Here is a 6,392-nt window from a genome sequence, read left to right on the forward strand (position 1 = left end):
AGAAAAATGAATTATGTCCTGATCACTTAACCCAGGCAGCAGTGTTATCGGGGACACAAGATCTCGAGATGACGTCAACACGAGATCTAGAAGTGATGATGTAGTCGAGGTGACACGTGTGGAATGCTGAACTAATTGTGATAGCCCAAAGTCGTTACAAATCGAAAGAAATTCGGTAGATTAAGATGACGTTGCCATAGAGCACTGGTAAGTGTCTGACCACTGAATGTCCGGGAAGTTAAAATCGCCTAAAAGAATAATAGTCGCACCTGGGAAACGAACAGCAATCTGGTTTAAGCAGTCATGAAAAGAATCGCAAAAGTTCGATGGGCTGGATGGGGGTCGGTAACAAACTGCAATTATTAGGTTTTTAAAGCCAGTACGAATACAACACCATACTGATTCTAAGTCGGTGAGAACAGGAACAAGGAAACATTCAATGTCATCTTTAATCGCAAGTAGAACACCACCACCTCGTCGCTCATATCTGTCACAGCGAAAGACCTTGTAACGTTGTTCACATTTCAATAATTCGGCATCAGAGACTGTATTCGACAACCATGTTTCAGTTAGAGCGACAATACCAGCGTCACAATCATTCATCAGGGCACACAAGTCATCGCTTTTTGACAAAAGGCTACGTATGTTAGTACTTAGTACAGAGGGTGCACCACCCCCTGCGTGACCCTAACTTAGATCACTTTGCGGCATACGGCCAGACCGGAGTCGACACGGGGAGGCAGCATGACTATTTGCGGTTCTATATGTGGAATTACTGATGTTTTCGTTGTTACTTACAGCGTCGCTAACACTTGCGCTATCTCCTACGTTATTACTAGCCGGGGAACTTTTTCTTGTGGAAGGACCGATGACGTACACTGCTTTAGTGGTTTTATCATAGCCGTAGCATTTTCCGTTGGCGAAAAGTTTCATGTGTTGAAGATTGAACGGAACATGATGATTGAACGGACTGTGGAACACTTATGTCCCACTTTTCCGTCTGTAGCAACATTTGTCATCCACATCACCCATTGCAATTAGCACAATGCTCAAACACTCATATCCTACCCAAGTCTTCGTAATCTTAAGAAAAACTCCTTTAACATGCTTTCAAAGGGTCAATGTAGTGTTACAGTGGCGTTGGATTTCGGTCAGTTTTTTTTAATTTTTCTCTTTCTGCAGACATCAGGGCACATTAACCCTTTGTGCAACTGCGCAACACATTCTTCTGACTTTCCTGTCTGCAGGAAACCTATCAATAAAAATGCTGGATAAGTTCCTCTTTTTTTTGTTTTAGAGAGGTGATGTTAGCTTCCTGTAATCATGAATTTTTGTAAAGTTGCATAATAACTTGACTGATTAATGCATCTGAACGATCTCCTACAAAACTGTCTCGCTCATTTCTCAGTGCGATTGCAGATATTGATGCTTCAAGATATTTTCTTGATATCTTAGGCCTTTTAAAAAGTAGGCATATGTTCAGGGACATCTGTAATCAACAATGTAAACACCATTAGCAAAGACAGCCAAATGGATAAAATAAGTGGTTGATGTATGCAGTGAAGTAAAAGTAAGCCTTATAGGAACAGACCAGAGGACTTTAAGGCAAGGTTGATAAGAGATAGAGGAAAACAACATTTATAAAAAAAGTGTTTATCATGGGTGGGGACCTTCTTCTAAGGCTCCAGTGAAAATAGCGGCTCAGGGGGCCTGACCAAAGGTCGCTGGTTGGCTTCCCAGGGTCCGTTCAGCGAGACGCACCTCCCACGACCACGTATGTATTGGGATCGTATGTCCTATGTCGACTGTGACAGGTCGCTTTGAACAGCTGCAGGTGATATGTGTTAGTGTACGAGTAGTTTATGCAATCCAATCTCTGCACCATGGGCGTTGAGATATCTTGCCGGGTACATCATGTGAAGCTTATGCAGATTTGGGAATGTATTATTCTGCAGGCGGCGCCAGTCCCAAGCTTGGTGTCTATTGAGGTCTTTATGGGGAGGTGCCCTGATGCGGCGATTTAATCTTTGTTTAAGGTTGATAAGAGGCACAACTGTAGGTGGTGTTCTGTTGAAATGACCACACAACTTTCCTCTTCACAACTTGAGAAGTGATACTCTTTGCCACTTGCTTTGGCCTTTTTATCCCAAAATACCAGTTGACACAACCGCGAGATGGTGTCTTCATGAGACAGTGTTTCCCCACTTTTTGAAAACACTCTCAAAAGTCATTGGGACATATATGTCCCACTTTTCTTTTCTGTAAGCTACAGGCCTGATTTTGATGAATTTTTTTATGTTCAATGAAGCAAATCAACGTCGTTCTAAAAGGCAGAGGGTACCACTCTCGGGCAGAATAGACACCAACGATAATTTCCTTGTAATTTCTACTTTATATCAATATACCACATCGTGTCAGAACTATAGGAGTACTTATGTAGAGTTAAATTGACTGGGTGTAAGAGTAGATTTGTTGGTGGTGATACATCATTATAACGTGTGGTGCACAAAAAAGACAATAAGAAAGATGATGGGACGATGCGCTGTCCCACGCACTGTCCTGTTGTCTTTCTTAGTCCACGTCTTTGTTATGCGCCACTTGATTTTTACAATTAAAGGGTTAAAGATTTTATTTTTCTTCGCCCTTTTGGTTATCTATCGGTGTTTTTTTGTTTTTCCAGGCTCTCTATGTAATGTATGAAGAAAAAGCATTATGCTTAGCATTCACAATGTTTATGTTCTGCAAGACCTTCAAGGAATGTGGCCAAAGGAGAACCTGCAGAAGCTATGCACTCAATCGGTGCGGTGATCTCCAAAGCAAAAAGTTCACCTTTGCTGAAGTGTAAGAAACTGAAGCAGCAGACAGCTCCAAGACAAGATCTATGCAAGTCACGTATAGAGGAGCTGCAAATAACAAAAGAAAAAAAAACATAAAAAGTGTTTCCTCAGTATTTATGTACTTCTATTATACTATAACAGTATATAGCTGAATGAACCATCTAAAACTTGGTGAATCGGTGGCACTGCAGAAAGCCGATGAATGCTTGTCGAACTGTGAAAACATAAGAAAAAGCATATGATCTTGCCACACGCATGACCGCTGCTTTTTTCATTTGCCCCAAGAAAGTGAGTGGTACAGCTAAGCGGGCTTAGGAGCTGACGTCTCAGGACGTAGCAGATGTTGAACATAGAAAATTTTCTTGCTTGAAACAAGTCACTCTAATTAAACTTCGCTCCATAAATTTTCTTTGTATGCCCTTCCACACACGTACACGCATGAAAATATAATTTGCGTCACCGAAGTGCCTAAACATAAATCGTTTTGTGAAGAGGTTTATTAGCCATTAACGACAACAGCAAGACAGCGTGAAGAACCGTCCAGCAGAGATCGGCACAGCAGCGAACCGAAGCTTGAGCCGAGAAAGCCGGGCGTTGGCGATGCTGCTCGCTGCAGGCACATCATCTTCACAATCGCCTTGCTGAAAAAGGAGCCATCCTGGCGACCAAAGAAGTTTCAGGCAGAAGCTCATGGTACGGTTTCAGTCGGGAAACATGGACGATGTCACGTGCATGTCGGCGCATGTCGTCCGATCGGGACACTGGCTAAATTAGGTAATTAACCGGAGAGGTTTTCTCCAAAACGGTGTAAGGCCCCTCGTACCGGAGGAAAAGTTTTGAGGAGAGTCCCGGAGTTTGGTATGGGATGGCGAGCCACACAAGAGATCCTGGGGCATAGCTAAGATCTGAAAGGGCGGTGCTACGGTGTTCTTTCTGGCGTTGCTGCTTTTCCGAGGTGAACGTACGGGCGAGCTGGCAGCACTCATTGGCTTGTCGAGCAGCATCGGAGATAGGTGGACACTCGGAAGCAACAGGACAGTAGGGAAGTAGGGTATCGATTGTATGGGAAGGCTTGCGTTCGTAAAGAAGAAAGAAAGGTGAAAATCCCGTGGTGGTTTGTATTGCGGTGTAATATGCGAATGTTACATATGAGAAAACACGGTCCCAGTTGCTATGATCAGATGCCACGTACATTGAGAGCATATCACCCAGCGTGCGGTTAAACTGTTCCGTCAGCCCGTTAGTCTGCGGGTGGTATGCTGTCGTTTTCCGATGATTGATGTGGCATTCCGAAAGCAGAGTTTCGACGACCTCGGAGAGGAAAGCGCGTTCTCTGACACTAAGGAGCTCTCAAGGTGTGCCATGTCGAAGGATAAAGCAACGTAAAATGAAGGAGGCGACATCCTGAGCTGTAGCGCTCGGCAAAGCAGCTGTTTCGGCGTAGCGTGTCAGGTGGTCAACCGCCACTATAATCCATAGATTACCATCTGGTGTCAATGGCAGGGGGTCGTAGAGGTCAACGCCGACGCGATCGAATGGCTTGGCAGGGCATGGAAGTGGCTGCAATGCGCCAGTCGCACGTGGCGGTGTTGATTTACGTCGCTGGCAGTAAGGACAGCACTGGACGAATTTGCATACAAAATTGTACATGCTGCGCCAGTAATAGCGATGGCGAAGGCGTTCATATGTTTTGAACATATGATCGCAATCTTTTTTGCCACATCTGCATGATTGACGTGCATGCCGATGTCATCTTCCTCGATTTTTCTAAGGCGTTCAATCACGTTCCTCATCAAAGACTTATGCTTAAACTTTCCTCCCTTAATCTAGACCCGCTCATACTGTCATGGACTGACCATATCGCACAGCTTACTGCAGATGCATCAAAAACATTAGGTTTCATCACAAGATCCCTGTCCTGCTCTGCTGCCTCAGTTCGTAAACTCGCCTACGAAACCTATGTCCGTAGTAAACTCGAGTATGCCTCTCCAATTTAGAATCCACACCAATCTTATTTAGTAGACGCCCTCGAAGCCTTTCAAAATTGTGCGGCTCGTTTTATAACCTCCCAATACAATTTACGCACAAGTGTTACTAACATAAAATCATCACTGTCTCTCACCTCTCTGTATCTTAGACGAAAAATAGCATGCATTTGTTTATTTCACAAACTGTATTTCAATTATTCTTACTTACATGGCTCCTGCTTCTCCCACCAATTCGAACTTTGTGCCGTCTCTTCAATTCTTTGAGTGTCCAAAATTTAGAAGGTTCAACCAGCGCTTTTAACAAATCTTTTCTCCCGTTAACTGAGGATTGGAATCGGCTTCCAAATGCAATAAATAGCCAATGATCGTAATACTCTGAAGTTTAAAACCTTACTCGAAACTCATTTTACAACCGCACCATCATAGTTTCTGTGTGTAGCCAGTTGTCTTTCTCTCATTTTTATGCCACTTTGAATCATACCATTAGTTGTACGAGTTCTGTTATTATTATATGTTATTATCGGCTGGCATTGCAATTAAATTCTTGCATTGTATCCTACTTTATGTTCTTGGTTTGTAATTGCCTTTGCGTATATCGGCTGGCATTGCAATTAAATTCTTGCATTGTATCCTATTTTATGTTCTTGGTCTGTAATTGCCTTTGCGTATCCTTGTTCGATCCCCCCCCCCCCCACCTTATGCTATACCCCGTCAGGGGTCGTTAAGGGCAAATAAATGATGATGACGGTATGGGGATGCATCTGGCAAACGGTCAGTGGAATGCTCAGCCCCTTTGCAGAGCCTTACATCATCATCATTTGTGGCGAACAGGTCAATAGATCATTTGTGGCGAACAGGTCAATAGGCTTATTCAAGACGTTAACTGCAAAAACTTCTTGTTTCTGGGGGCCATATGGGCCCAACGTAACCATGGCATGTCCAGCATAACATCCCTCATGCAAAGTGCTGCGTCCTTCGGTTCTCGTGGCTTCTGCTCAGGCCTCTATTCTGGTCGACAGGTAAGCATGCGGTTTGGGCGTTGTCCGGCAACGGCGAAAGCGGCGAACAGGCTGTAGAAGACGTTGCTTGTGTAAAGAAAAGTGTGAAGCTATTGGACTTGTCTCTAAAGTGGCCCTCGAACGCAGCTTCGAAATTCTCCCACGTGTCCAACTGGTTTCCTGCCACGCTTTTCCAATCTGCAGCAGGGCCACGGAGCCTACCATGCGCTACGGCGAGGAGAGTAGACGGTGTCCATGACGCAAAGCCTTGAGTACGCTCGAGTTCTTCAAGCCACTGGTGAGCTGATATGCTACTGTCACCACTAAAAGTTGGCAGCGACGCCAAAAAGGTCGGACAACGTAGTGACATAAACTGGAAACGTCGGTCGTTGTTATAACATCCTAAACTGCTGTAGTAAGTCACTCGGCACTTTCGTATTTAAAACCGACTGCTCAGCTGTCCAGACGGTTCCGGGCGATGTGATGAAGCAACCGTTGAATCATGTCTTCCTTCGAGCCAGTCGTCTCCAGGCTACGGCGCGAAAGTTCGTGGCGAACAAAGTCCACTG

The sequence above is a fragment of the Rhipicephalus microplus genome, chromosome X (assembly GCF_043290135.1).
Source record: "Rhipicephalus microplus isolate Deutch F79 chromosome X, USDA_Rmic, whole genome shotgun sequence".
NCBI classification, from domain to species: domain Eukaryota; kingdom Metazoa; phylum Arthropoda; class Arachnida; order Ixodida; family Ixodidae; genus Rhipicephalus; species Rhipicephalus microplus.